The following is a 15,963-nucleotide window of genomic DNA, read 5'->3' as shown; positions in this document are numbered from 1 at the left end:
TATTTCACTTTCTCCCTTTTTCGGGGCCTTGATCACGTCTGTTATTCTCCCATGCAGCAGTTAGCATTGTCGCCTCACAGCAAGAGGTTCTCCCGTTTGATTCTCTGCTGGAGCGCCTTCTGTGTGGAGTCTGCATGTCCTCCCCACAGTCGAGTGACGCTAAAGACATGCAGGTAGGTGCGAGCGTGAATGGGCATGCCTTCATTGAAGGTTGGGCGTCGGGTTGGCAACTCGGCACCGTAAAAATCTGCCAGTGATGAGCGGACCGGAATTCCGATGTGGCGACCCCCAACCAGGAAAAGCAGAAAGACTTTTTATTTTCCCTAACTTTGTTCCAGACCTCCCATCTGAGCTTATGTTTCTTTGTATTAACAGAATTGTTTTTCAATTCCATAACTTCCATCTGCCTCATCAGTGTATAAACCCATTCAAATTTAGTGTCCCTTTCATTTTCCAATTCTGGGTTACTCCCTTCTTTGCCACTACCATTAGTAGGGACGCCAGTTCCTTAGTGTGTCTAGACTTTCCTACCCTCCACCAAAAGACCACCTCCAGGTCTACTGATCTATACATACAGATCTGTAACCCCCTTTTAAACACTAATAAACTCTCAGCTCCAAATGATGTGCTCCCATGTTAATCCCCTTCATCACTTGTGATTTTTTAAGCTGATAGTACATGCAAAGCAAGACATGATCATCATACTACTGGCAACAATAATCTATATTTTCCAACACTATGCCAGGGTGCATCTCCATACTACACAATCTGACTGGGTGAAGTGCATTTCTTAAAGACAAAAATACCAAACTAGAAGGAGCACTTTCATCAGACCAGATTCTGGAAAAGGGGGATTCCCCCTCAAGCTCCCACTAAAGTGAGCATGTTGCCATTAAAACACCCACAAAGAAAGGATAAAAATGTCTTCAAAAATCTTACTATCTGGATCGATGGTACAAAATGTTGGCATGAAGCAAATATTAAACCTGCAGTTTCTTCCTTACCCGGGACTTTTTCAGCAGTATCTGTTTAGTGCGAGATTTTCACTGCAGCACAAACTTTATAGGATTTTTTTAAAGAGCATCTGCCTTCACAGCAATTATATTTACAGCACTTTACTCTGGGGACTGTAACTGTGCACCTTTGCAGAGTTTCCTGAACAGCTTGGCTGTTCAAACAAATTCCATGCATCTTGAAAACTCAAATGCTTGCTCAACTTTTTTAGCAAATAAAATCAAATTAACATCTAAAAATAAAAATGTATGCCACCTCTAATCTAAAACACATAACCTACAAATGCCAACATAAACAAAAGCGGACATAACCTATACACTAAATATATTTCAGTGACATTTCGTATATATTTTCACTGGCAGCAGAGGATGGTTTACGACTACAGAATCCTGCCTATATTTGAAGAAAATGAACCCTATATAAACATTCCAACACAGCTAAAATCACTTCAGCCTTGTGGGTCTTCTGCATTCATGCATGTGTAATAACGCACTTGGTTTAAATGTCTAGAAAGCACTTCTTCCATACTCGTGTTTTGTGCCTATCGCGGCTTCAGGCCCAATGACAATTGTTGCAGAGTATCCATATATTTGTTAGGGACTATTATCACTTCTATACAAATCCCAAGGGACCCACAAGCTGATTTTATTGAACTCCAAATCACATTAAACATGACAAACTGTCAATGTATTGCCTGATACAGGACAATATTTCATGTCCCCTGAAGTTCACATAAGGTTCCTTAACAAATTTTATGAACTCCTCATAAATAAGAACTCCATCATTCTGGGAGATTTTAACTAACCCTCAATTAACTGGAGTACCTATACCTCCAATGTACGGATATGCCAAAATTTTTTTGGCTCTAATAAATAAAACCTCCATGGACTGGATTGCAAAGCATTTCTATACCCACTCAGATAAATGTACAGAACTGGTAGTCCCATCCAGATCCAAATATAATGAAGAGTTTAAAAAAAAACACCCTGGTGGTTCACCAACATAAACATCCACCATAAAAAGAAAAAGCTCATTAACGTATACAGTGAATCAAAAGACCCCCAGGTGAAGGAGAATAACACTAAAGTCTGGTAAAACAGTCCATGAACTTAGGTTAGCATCTGAAGCCAAAAACAACTACAAAATCCTACTTTACCTATATCAGGAAACCAAGAAACAACACCGATCTTTGCACCGGTCTCACAAAATGGCATAATCTATTCGGACCCAGTAAACATTGCCAATATGTTAGCAAACAAATTCAGGGAAAATCTTATTCTGCAGAAGAATATCCAAAATCCTCCAATCTCTCAATCCCCCATCATTACTAAAGACCATGCACTGAAAATGCTAACCAAGACCAAAAACATTTCTTCCATGGAACCTGATAATACATCAGGTTGTTTATTTAACAACATTAAACATACCTGGAAAAAGCCACTGTATGGTGCACAGCAGTGGTGATGCCACTCCATAAGGGTAATTTTACCAGGGACTCGGGAATTATAGGCCCATCAATCTGATAAGATGTTTTAATGTCAAAGTTTCAGTTCTGTAATATGTTCCACGGCTTTGCAAATCAGCCTCATCAGGCTAGACCTACAGCAGTTTGGCTTTGTACAGATTAGATCCTGTTTAATGAATATTTTGAACATCTTCAAAAGGTTAACATGAGCAGTTAACAGCAGGTATGCTGTCCACACTGTGTAGCCTGATCTGGCCTAGACATTAGACAGCATACCTCATGCTAGCATAGTCACCAAACTTTACAAATAGATACTATGTGGTACAATGGATAGTCGATTACCTTTAAGACATAACTCACATGGCAAAGGAGGCAGGTGCAGCATCAGAGAGTATGAAGGTAGTCAGTGGTACTTTGCAGGACTCAAGTCTTCAGACCTCTTTTGTCATTCACTTTTTCATTATCCAGATCAAGACTGAAGACCTTAGGACTTCCAAAATGGCTGCACACTGAAACAGCTTAATTTCAGCCCTCCCAGTGTGAAGCAAAGAAACCGAGACAGGGGCTAGTACCTCTGTCACACTTAGTAAATTCAGTTACTGACTAAGTACACTGCCTAGACGTGAGCAAAGAAGAAACTTAGACAGCCTGAAAGAAACACAGCTAGAAAGAGTGAAAAGAATACAATGATTGGGAAGAATCATTCAGCTCTTCAGTAAAATGCAGTTAACCTCCAGCTTTAGTGGAAACAATGGCTTCTAATAACGTAGAGGAAGAAATAAACCAAACATGCTCAGAGTTAATTAAAATAAATGAAACACTAAAGGAGTATATCAACTCAGCAAAAGGCTGAAAAAATGGAAGAAGCTTTAAATAGGTATTCAGATGAGCTAATAAAACCGCAAAAATAAGAGGTCAAAATGAAGGAAAGGTTTACTCAAGAAGAGCCTTTTTAAAAAAAAAAAAGAAAAAAGGGAAGAGTTACAGGACAAAGGACACAGAGAAAACCTGAGAAAGAACAGACTACTACTTTTATGAAAGCACCTGATGGATTTTAATGCCAGCAAAGCAATGGATGAAGGCAAATTGGAACGCACCACATACCTAGAGACTTGGAAAAGCTTTCGACACAATTCCCCAATCAAACATAGTAGATACTCACTGGGTCCATTCAAATTATCTATGATATGATCCCAGTTACTTTCATTAGAGGTAATATAATTATTGACTGTGGGATGGAGTAGGCCAATTTATAACCAAATGGGATTGGTTATTCTGAGCAAAAAAAAAATGAAAATGAAAATTGGCTAGGCTTAAAATGTCCCACAAGAACAGCTACCCTGGCACTTGCCTATTAACCTGTAAATAACCAACTAGACTGGTATTCCACAGCAGGATTTGTTAGTTGAAAGGGCACATTGTGTGTATGCTCCAAACCCGGCCATGAGAAAGCAGCCAATACCTGTATTAGAAAAGATGCAATCATACCAGCATAAAGAGCTGATCCTGACAAAATTGTGGCAGAAAGGAAAAGTATTAAACATTGGAGAGAGCAAAGTGTTTGTGGAATTGGATTATTCCTTGTATACCAGGCAGAAGAGAAGCAAATTCATCCCAGCAATCACAGAATTTTGAGAGGTAAGTGAGAAATTTAAGCAATTGTAACCAGATACCTTCAGAATACTTTTTACTGGTGGATCAAAGTAATTTTTGATACGGAACAGATTAGGGAGAAATTACAAAAGGTTGTCTCACAAAAAATGAGCCAACAAACAGAAATGGACAACACTTCTCTTTCTTCTGTTAATACACCTAGCTCATAGACAGACTTTGCCAGTGAAACCCTTTTCCAGTTTTACAAAGGAAATACTTCAGAGAGAGAAAACAGCACAGGAGTTGACTACAACTGGGAATTCCTTGGACTTGAACAGGAGTTTGGGGTTGGTAGATGGAGAACAGGAAGAAGGCCAGCAATAGTTTAAGTAGAGAATAAATGTGAGATTATAAAGCATCACTCTCATTTGAGAAATATAGCTTTGCAAGAAAAAGTGGAAAGACTGCACTCTTGTTGACTTTGTTAAACTTGTGGGGTACTGAAAAGAGTATATATATATATATATATATATATATATATATATATATATCTATAGATCACTTTGTATCATTAATGTCTGGAAGGACAACTAAAAGTTAATTTTTGTTATTAACAGTATCTGTATAAAACATTTCATAATATAAATTACAAGTTATATAGTAAAGCATTTTCAGTTATTGCTGTACGTTATAAAAAAACTATAGTAAGCAAATGCCTTTTTTCTTCTTTTTTAGTTTTAAGAAATCTAGACATTACAATGTAAAAGAGAGGACAGGCTGGACAAAAGCATGATTAAGTTAATGTGCTGTCATCTTAAGTTGTAAAGGTGGGGATGGGGTATAAAAGTGCACAGATTATAATAATATATGTCTGTTCTGGTCTGATTAGTAAATTCTGTGGTTAATACAGTATTAGAGATGACACAAGAGACCAAGGCTCAAACTTTAGCAATTTTATTTCTAGCTTTTAACAATTAAAGTTATGACAAAATAAACAATGGACTAGTCAACATGCAAAATCTAACCTATAACCTATCACATTAACAATTATAGAAAACTGTTAAATCATGTACTTACAAGCATATGCACAAAGAAAATCATCTTTGCCACTGATAGGGGGACTCAGAACCTATTCAGTACTGCTATCTGTTCAGTCAAGACAGGGCCGACACTGGCAAGAAATGGCTGTATGCTCAGTTCAGGCTCTTGCTTCAATCAGATCCAGATGATGATGAGTTCCAATCTATTGCCAGCCTCTGAGCCTTTTATAGGTTTGGATATGCCATAGGGTCAATAAGTTCAGCTGATGACACCTAGGCCAACAGTTTAATCATAAACTGTTGGCTGATGACATTCAGATCACCAGTTTGATCATGAGCTGATAGAATATTTTAGAAAATTACAAATCATTTCCTAAGTTGTCAACAAGTCCCGTAATGTCTAGTTTTATACATTACTTCCTCCTTTCAGAAGGCAGTTAGCCCACAAACTTGTGATATAGGTCCTCTTTGAAATCCCCCACTGTCTGGTAAACATCTTTTAAGCTGACAAACAACTTCAAGGGTTAACTAAAGTTCAGTTATACCAGCATCAGTGTGCAAGGCTTGCCTTTGAAGCATAATTCTTTCAGGTTTCATGTATTTATTCAATTAGCAGCATATAACATTAAAGCAGCATATCATGTATTTACTCAATTAGCAGCATATCAATCTAGCATCAAGCACACATATATACACACAGCAGTTCAATAGCTTGAGGTATTAAAAATCAGGTAAACTGTGTGGATCCGTCACAGGCCACCCCTTGCATCAAACAAGGATTGCTGTGTGTTCCTGATGATGAGCAAAACTGACTACATCTTTCTGTACTTTTTCATGACCTTACAATAAATGCAGCAAGAAATCAAGCAAAACAACACTGAAATTATTGTGGTCAGCAACAAAGGGTGTAAAAGCAGATTGAACCAAGCAGAAGCCTTTGGTGACCACATAAAAACATCATACCAATGTGAAACAGTCATATCTTGAATTTCATTTGCAATTTTTAGAATGGTACCTTTGTCTTTAATCATTTTAATTACAGTTTGATGCGCATCATGTAAAGTCTTGTTTAACAGGAGCAGCACAGCTTGCCCTTCCTGCTTAATCTGTTTAAAGTCCGGGTGGACCAGAGATGGCCATCGAAAAGTGTGTAATGGTTCTATGCTAGCATTTAATGTGATGTCCATCCATCTGGCTAATCTAATCAGTTCCCCGGTGCAAAAATCCATGATTGCATGTACATTACGTTTACAATGTGCTCCACTGTATGTGATCGTTCCATCACTGCAAGCTAGCTTACAGGAGGATACTACACAAGCTGTGGTATCATTGAGTTGATAAATGTCTGTCCCATTCACTATATATCTATGCCAAATACATTCTCCAGTCCCATTATGTAAACATTGATGAGGCTTCCTTTTAATCAGCATGCATACCCACCCCTGGGCCAGGTCTCACATCCCGCTAAATCAATGGGCACATCATTATAATCAATAAGATTAGATTCTGAGGCACCCACCAATTATTTCCAAATTGCAAAGGCAATGCTACAAATGGACAAACTTGCTTTGTTCCCTTTTTACTAGCAAGATAATCAAAGGTCAACATGCAAGAATCATTTTCACATGTAAAATCTAATGGTTTTAACCAATTATACAACTGTAGCTCATTTTGCCAATGGCTTGGCCGTTTTGCCCCCCACACCTGGATGAATTGCAGGTATTGCTGATTGGCAGCCAATTGGGACAAAATACAAAAGCTTTGATTTAATTCTTTAGTAAGGTTATTTAAGACCTGCTCTGTATACATATTAGCATGATCAATCCATCTCCACATGACAGTTTGAGTTATAACACTATCTACGGTTCGTTGACCGAGCTCTGGGTCATGATCAGCTAATAGCTTAAAATCCATGTTTAAGTCCTCACCTAAACGGCTTAATTTACTTCTCAAGGTGTCAACGTCTATACTATTCAGAAATCCTGTACCTGCCCCAACTGCTCCCAAAGCAGTTCCCATTATTCCTGTAACATCACGTTTGTTTCTCCTATATTGGTAATGTCTATATTTCAAGTGTAGGGAATTAATCGGCCATAAGTTGGTGGATTTGCATTGTGAATGTCTAGTACTGATGTCTACTGCTGTCATATTAATTATTATTTTAATATGCTGGATAATTCTAGCACTACTTACAGTTTTACATCCTCTTGTGTATCTTATTATATGTCCTAAACCATCAAATACTGTTGAACTGTTATCCATAGCATATATCTCCAAACTTGGAGATCTGGTTTCTGCAGTGTCATTTTCCCTTTGAAATTCGGCTATGCAGGAAGAATCTAATGGAGACTCAGCCAGAGAAAATCCTGATTCACTCAATCTCTGATATAAGCCCCCAGCAGGATTGGGAGTGCATTTCTCTGGATGCCTGTCACAGTTTAGTCTACAAACAGTTGTGATGTATTCTGTGCTGGTCAAATTCCATGTCAAGGCAGGTTTGGTAGTTACTGCAAACAAATCTCTTCCCAGCTTCCAATAAAAGTCACAGTCCCCTATCAGATTAGCCACGTCTCCCTCACTAAACAGAGGAATAGGGTCATGACACTCATATGGTCCATCTAGGTGTCTTCGCTGGTAAGAGTCGGTGTCTTCCCAAACAGTGGCAACAATCTATGGAGAGAAAAATATAATGGTTGTTTAGCAGAATCAAGCAACACTAAAACAGTATCACCAGGTCCATCACAGATCACAGTTCCACGCTCATTTGGTTGGTGGGGTGTGGTTACTACTACCCTCGTCCCCAACCATTTACCTGGGTTAGTATCACAGTCCTGTAGTAGAATGACAACATCTTGATGTATACAAATCTCTACTAAAGGTAACCCCTTTTTCACAGTCTGTGTTCTGTTATCTAAATTGATGACCTTTACTGTCACCTCTTGTTCTGGCTCCCATAGCATAAGAACTTCCCAATTTTCTCCCAACAATCCTTTTTGTCCCCAGTGCCATTTTTCTGGGAGAAACAGTTTCCAACCTGTCTTAACTAACACAGTATCTTGTGCTGGTACTCTTTGCTCAGTCAATGCACATAGCCAAAGTCGAGTTTGATCGATGTTTGTTAATATAGGATATATGGCATCTGGATTCAATCTTTCTAGTTTTAAAGTACAGCAGTCTGATCGAATGTCATTCATATGCATTTGCAGGGGAGTACCTTGATGTTTCTGAGGTCTGTTGTTTAACTGACTTACAGCTTGTTCCAATACCTTTGCCCATCCTCGCAAAGTTCCGTCACTTGTATTCTTATGAATCTGTTCTCTAAGAAGTCCATTGTACCTTTCAATCAGACCAGCAGCCTGGGGATGATATGGTATGTGTAGCACCCATTGAACTCCATTTTCTTTTGCCCATTCTTGGACTTCTGCTCCTGTAAAGTGACTGCCTTGGTCACTTTGGATTTCAACCGGAGTCCCATATTTTATGCATAGTTTATGCAGTCCCCTTAGTACTGCTTGTTGGTTTGCCTTTTTAAACGGGGATATCATTAATAACCCCAAATAAGTGTCCACCATGGTTAGGCAATATTGTTGATTTTGATCCAATGGCAAAGGACCAATACAATCTATCTGCCAGATTTGGGCTGAACGACTGCCTCTATGAATATGTCCACATGCTTCTGATTGCAGTTGCTTTCGCTTATTTCTTTGGCAAATTTCGTATTGTTTTAGGACATCTATAAGTACATCTTTACTGAGTTGCATACCATGTCTTCGTGCCCATTCCATCGTCGCATCTCTCCCCAGATGTCCACTTTGATCATGGGCCCACCTGGCCATGCTGATATCCTCAGGCTTCTCCTCAACAGTATGTACTGCAGCCATTTTATCTACTTGCTGATTATGCCTTCTTTCATTTGTCACAAGTGATGCATGAGCATCCACATGTCCAACAATAATCTGGCACCGTTGTGCCTTCTCCCAGATCTGTTGCCAATCTTCTGACCCTCCCCACAAAGGTCTACCATGGATTTTCCAATCTTGTTGCTGCCAAGCAGGTAACCAAGCTGTTAGTCCTTTGTAAACTGCCCAGCTATCAGTATAGATGTATGCTTCATCTCCAGGTGATAAATTATTAATAACTAAAGCAACAGCTCGTAATTCTGCTTGATTACTTGAACCAGCGGTTCCTTCATCAAACAATACAGTCTCTGTCTGTGGGCAATAGGCTATGGCAGTCCAAGTTCTGCCGTTTGATCCAATCTTTGCAGAACCATCAGTAAACCATGCACATTTCCTTTTCTCCATGTCCAACTTATCAAATGGTGACGCCTCAAGTATTGGTGATTTTGGAAGTTCATACCATTGTTGTTCTGTTGTATCAGCATCATTCAATATTACCAGACCAGCCAGCTGCTGTTGCACCAGGGAAACTCCAGGCACAATATTGGCTCTTTCTTGTAAGTACCATTTCCATTTTTGTACAGTCGAAGACTGTGCTATTAATGTTTTCATCAGAGTATTGTCTCGTAACCACCCCTGGATTGGGTAATCTACTTTCACTGTCACGGTCTGTTGTTTGGTCAGCCCCTCTACATGAATCAAGGCAGTATATATGGCCAGTACATGCTGCTCGAGAGGGCTATATCTAGTCTGTGCTCCGGTCAGGGATTTAGAACAAAATCCCAATGGTCTTTTCTTTCCCACATCATTCTTTTGCCACAATCCCCAGGACATGACATTGTTAGCAACAGTCACTTCTAAAATAAAAGGTTGCTGTGGGTCAACTGGGCCCAGTCCCACACTCTGTTGCAAGGCTTTTTTCGCTTCCTCGAAAGCCATCTGCTGTTTAGGACTCCACTGAAAGTCACATTTCTTCCTAGTCACATAGTGAATAGGTCGTAAAACATGTCCAAGGTGTGGTACAAATGCTCTCCAAAAGCCCATTGCTCCCAAAAAGGCTTGTGCCTGCTGTTTTGTTTTTGGGACTGCAATCTTTTGGATACTTTCTAGCGCCGATGCGGGTATTTCTCTTTTTGCTCCATTCCATATCATACCCAAGAATTTCACTGATGTTCCTTGTTGTGTTTTATTCTCATTTATAGCCCACCCTCGGTTCTGAAGGTGTTCAATCACTGTTTTCAATGCAATGTCTACATCTGGCTTTTCTCCTGTAATCAGGACATCATCAATGTAATGAAATAGTCACTTTATTTAACTGCAACTTAGCCAGGTCCCTGGCCACCAGCCCATGGCAGAGTGTTGGCCTGTGTAGATATCCTTGTGGAAGTACCTGGAAGGTATACTGCCTCCCCTCCCAAGTAAATGAAAATTGAGCCCTACTCTCTTCTGCTATAGGTATGGAGAAGAAAGCATTTGCCAAGTCCAAAACTGCATGGTACGGCCCAGCAGAAGAAGAAAGTCTTTCAACAATAGTAACAATGTCCCGTACTGTTGCAGTTAAAGGTGGAGCCACTTTATTCAAGCCCCGATAATCTACTGTCATACGCCAGGAACCATCAGGTTTTTTAACTGGCCACACCGGGCTATTGAATGGGCTCACAGTCGGTTCGAGTATGCCAACTCAAAGTAATTCCTGGATTGTTTCAGTAATTTCTGAATGGCCCCCTGGAATACGATATTGTTTAATGTTGGTCACCACTTTTGGTGTGGGAATATGCAGAGGTTCCCACTTAGCATCACCTCGAACAACAGCCTTGACTGCATTGACTGAACAGTGCCGTACTCCAAATCTAAATGGCCCTACTGTAGTTTCTAAGGTCCTACCCTTTAGAACATCTATTCCCAAAATGTGTTCTGGTACAGGAGCTATCACAGCTACAATGAAAATAGGAATACCATCCCCAAAGGCTATTCTTACTTTGGTTTTGACACCTACCGTCTTTGCCCCCCCATAGCCATCAATCTCCACAGACTGTCCACGAAATTTACGGGGGTTTCCTGCAAAAATAGTTATTTCTGATCCGGTATCTACCAAAGCCATTACGTGTTGTGGTCCTCCCCTCCAAAAAATGGTAAGAGGCACATAGGGGCATCGGTCCCCAGGTGTAATAGCTCTAACTGTGCCTCTAGCTACTGGGGACCCACCTTCTAGTCAATTTGCTTCCATTTTTTCCGTCGGGGTTTTCCACCCCTTCTCTCCCCAATCTCTTTCATCAGTAAACTCTCCCATCTGCCATTGTGCTAACTCCTCATCAGTAGGGATGTCAGGATACAATTGATTCCATCCTTTCTTCCCCTCAGTGGTACTTCTGATTGGGCTTTTTGCAGGAGTTTGTTTTCCTGAAAGGTCTGATTCCTTACCTTTCTGCTTCTGTTTCCATCTTTTGTATAACTCTTCTGTGGTTATTCCATCTATTTCTGCAGCTTCCACCCCCCCATCTTAACAAATCCAGAAACATCTGTTCCCTTGTTACTTTTTCACTACCCTTGCTTTTTGATTTGTCTGCATTTGCCTTCCTGGCCTTCCTCTGCTCTTTCTCTTCTACCAGCTCTGCCAGCTGGTTTAAAGTAGACATTACATCCCATATTGGTTGGCCAATACACCCTGCCAGGGGAGCCATAAGCTGCCCTTTCCACCATTGTGGGGCATTTTTAATTAACCTAGTCCTCATATTACCAGTAAAGATCTGTCCGTCTGGCCCTTTCGGAATATGCAACTCCCCATTTATCAACTCTAATGAGTAAACAGTTGCTAACATAGCCATTTCCCTTAGCTGTTGGATTGCTTCAGCTATTGTTTTCCAGGGTTTATGCTCATCTGCTACTGCCGTAGCATCGGGCCGAGTAGCCCGAAAGGCTGAGGCTAACCATACCACCAATGTACTGATATGGGGATCATTATGGTCACAGTTGTGCACTATCTGCTTCAGCCGCGGGTGAAATACTAAACAGGCTCACTGATGCATTTCCTCAGCACTCAGTGACACTGCCTCTCCCCCTGTAGCCCAAACCCGGAGAAACCAAGCCAAGATGGTCTCTCCAGGCTTTTGCTTATAAGTCTGAATTATTTTTAATAATTCTGTCTGAGAATAACTTCGCACCTCCACCCACTGCTGCGGTTGTCCCCCAGCATGTATTGTTTTTCTCTACAATTGGTCGTGCTTCCACTGATGGGGAATTTATCATTTCAAAATCATCATTCATTTCATCAGAAGAAGGGAGATCTCCTTCCCATTCTTCAGGGTCAAACTCTGCCTTACATATCAGAGCACGCACTCTAGGCCTAGAGGGTGGTTGCCGTGAACCTCTCCCCTTCCATTGCCTGTGCTGCTGTATTACTCGAGTGGCCAGAGTCACTGAATTTGTCTTCCCATGCTCTGCCTCCTGTCCTGCCTTAGCCAGTTCTACATCTGCCTTCTCTAAGGCATCCCTATCCAATCGGTGGGTGTGTGCATGTTCTTTACACTGGTCTTCTAATTCTAGAACTTTTACTTTCAAATCTTCTACATCCTTATCTAATTCCTATATTGCTTCAAAGAACAGCCATCCAGCTGCTCCCACTCCCTCTTTCACCTTTTTCCCCTTATCCTCCAATTTTAAACCTGATAAGGCCTTTGCTAGTTCCTCAGGGTCTACTGGTTTTATTGGTGAGTATTTTGGGGAAGGTGGAGGTGAAACTTGACTCAATACCTTAGCAAGGGGGTCCCATTTTCCAAACAATGCTGGCAACTCAACATTTGCCCCTCCCTTACTTTTGGTATCTGTAAGATGTTTCTTATTCAACCCTACACCTATATGCTTTAATGGAAAAAACATTGGCTGTTGTGACATGTCTACTGCAAACCACAGACCCTGCTCGCTGCGCCAACTGTTCTGGTCTGATTAGTAAATTCTGTGGTTTATACAGTATTAGAGATGACACAAGAGACCAAGGCTCAAACTTTAGCAATTTTATTTTTAGCTTTTAACAATTAAAGTTATGACAAAATAAACAATTGACTAGTCAACATGCAAAATCTAACCTATAACCTATCACATTAACAGTTATAGAAAACTGTTAAATCATGTACTTACAAGCATATGCAAAAATAAAATCATTTTTGCCACTGATAGGGGGACTCAGAACCTATTCAGTACTGCTATCTGTTCAGTAAAGACAGGGCCGACACTGACAAGAAATGACTGTATGCTCAGTTCAGGCTCTTGCTTCAATCAGATCTGGATGATGATGAGTTCCAATCTATTGCCAGCCTCTGAGCCTTTTATAGGTTTGGATATGCCATAGGGTCAATAAGTTCAGCTGATGACACCTAGGCCAACAGTTTAATCATAAACTGTTGGCTGATGACATTCAGATCACCAGTTTGATCATGAGCTGATAGAATATTTTAGAAAATTACAAATCATTTCCTAAGCTGTCAACAAGTCCCGTAATGTCTAGTTTTATACATTACTTCCTCCTTTCAGAAGGCAGTTAGCCCACAAACTTGTGATATAGTTCCTCTTTGAAATCCCCCACTGTCTGGTAATCATCTTTTAAGCTGACAAACAACTTCAAGGGTTAACTAAAGTTCAGTTATACCAGCATCAGTGAGCTGACAAACAACTTCAAGGGTTAACTAAAGTTCAGTTATACCAGCATCAGTGTGCAAGGCTTGCCTTTGAAGCATAATTCTTTCAGGTTTCATGTATTTATTCAATTAGCAGCATATAACATTAAGCAGCATATCATGTATTTACTCAATTAGCAGCATATCAATCTAACATCAAGTACACATATATACACACAGCAGTTCAATAGCTTGAGGCATTAAAAATCAGGTAAACTGTGTGGATCCGTCACAATGTCGAGCTGACATGCTTTCTCTTACTTTTGCATAGGCGAGTATCTGAATTAAAGGACATTGGCTTAATCTAATAACAAGCTTTTCTGTGTACGTAAGTAAATAAAGAACAAAGTAAAACTGAAAAAGCAGCAAACCAAAGACCAGGAAGGAAACGGACCACAAAACTTATAAGCTTTTGTTCTTTTAATAAAACATCACAAACTTCATCAGAATAAATATAAAAACTTGAAACCACCCCTTAAATACTTGACATGTGCAAAAATCATCCAATGACAAAATGCTTCAAATAAAATTATTTAAACAGCCATAATGATGTCATGACATTTAAAAATACACTACAAAATGTTAAACATTGCATATATATAAAAATATAAACATATAATAATCAATAGTAACATACTACTACACTGGGTTTCATCAAATACAGCCCATTTTATGGACAACTACATCAAAGCCTTTGTAACCGAAGAAAACACTTGATGTTAATAGTTTCATTTAGTCCTGGAGGGTAGTCAGCTCTTAAAGTTCTCTGCCATTTAGTTTCCCTACATTCTAATAAGGCTTTAAAATTACCCACCAAAGGACCACAAGCTACTTTATCTAAGGCAAAGAATGTAAATTTCTTAAAATTGTTACTTAATAAAACACGTCGTGCCAGTGCATTATTCCGGTCATTGTTTCTCACTGCCAACACATGTTTATAAATCCTTCTACTTAATGACCTGATGGTCTTGCCAACATAAAAACTGGTACAAGAATTACATATTGCAAGATAAACAATACCGACAGAATCACATGTAAACCTGTCCTTTGCCCAAATAACTTTCTTGAAATGTTTCAGCTCAACAGAATCTGAATTGGCTATGTATCTACATTGCCTGCAATGACCACAAGCTAAAGTCCCAAACAAGGTCTTTGACTTCATTGCGTGATGTCTTGGGAGTACTTTCAAGTATACTTCTTATATTACATACCTTTTTATAAGTGAACAAATGTTCATTACCCAGGACTTTCACCAGTTCAGAATGTCCAAGCAACACCTTCCAATTCTCCTTAATAACACGCCTAATGTCCATTCCATCTGAAATGGGCAATGGGAAGGCCAGCTCAAACACCTTGTTGTTTGAATTCACCCTACTTGCCACACTGAAATTGCCTCTCAAGATGGGACTAGCTAGACTGTTTCTGAGACTTATAACTTCAGCAACAATGTTATATAACCAAAACAAACCATATCCCCTGGCTAAAAATACAATAAACAATGTACAATAAACTCTATAAATATGTAATGTACTCTTAGAGCTTAACTTATCTCTACACAAACCAGCCACAGTTAAAAGGTTTTAAAATATTTAATAATACATAATTAAAACCACAAGACAATACCTTCTACTACACAGTGCTAGTCAAAAGAGTTCAGAGATCACACAGAAATACTTAACATAAATCAGTAGTACAGTTCTGACATCACAGAAAAATACTTAGTCTAATTTTTATAGTTGTAGCTATTTCTACAAGAAAACACACTGCTAAGATAACTTACTTAAGAGAGCATAAGGTAGTGATGAGTTGGATATCAAGACAAAAATGCTTAATAATCAAAACAAACCATATCCCCAACTAAAAATACAATAAACATGTACAATAAACTCTATAAATATGTAATGTACTCTTAGAGCTTAACTTATCTCTACACAAACCAGCCACAGTTAAAAGGTTTTAAAATATTTAATAATACACAATTAAAACCACAAGACAATACCTTCTACTACACAGTGCTAGTCAAAAGAGTTCAGAGATCACACAGAAATACTTAAAATAAATCAGTAGTACAGTTCTGACATCACAGATAAATACTTAGTCTAATTTTTATAGTCCTAGCTATTTCTACAAGAAAACACACTTCTAAGATAACTTACTTAAGAGAGCATAAGGTAGTGCTGAGTTGGATATCAAGACAAAAATTCTTAATAATCTCTGATTCTCACTGTTTAAATTGCTATTGCAGTTCTGATAAACATTACATCATCTTTTACACTTTCCTG

General features: G+C 39.2%; 1 protein-coding gene across 2 annotated transcripts in view; it reads right to left on the bottom strand.

Moving 5' to 3' along the window:
• LOC122804287 (retinol dehydrogenase 12-like) overlaps positions 1–15,963 on the bottom strand; it is a 747,835-nt gene that overhangs the window by 698,804 nt on the left and 33,068 nt on the right. The window lies entirely within an intron of this gene.

Source organism: Protopterus annectens, chromosome 6.part0, assembly GCF_019279795.1.
Source record: "Protopterus annectens isolate FY-2018-M chromosome 6.part0, PAN1.0, whole genome shotgun sequence".
Taxonomy (NCBI): domain Eukaryota; kingdom Metazoa; phylum Chordata; order Ceratodontiformes; family Protopteridae; genus Protopterus; species Protopterus annectens.
This window is presented reverse-complemented; position numbering and strand designations above follow the sequence as displayed.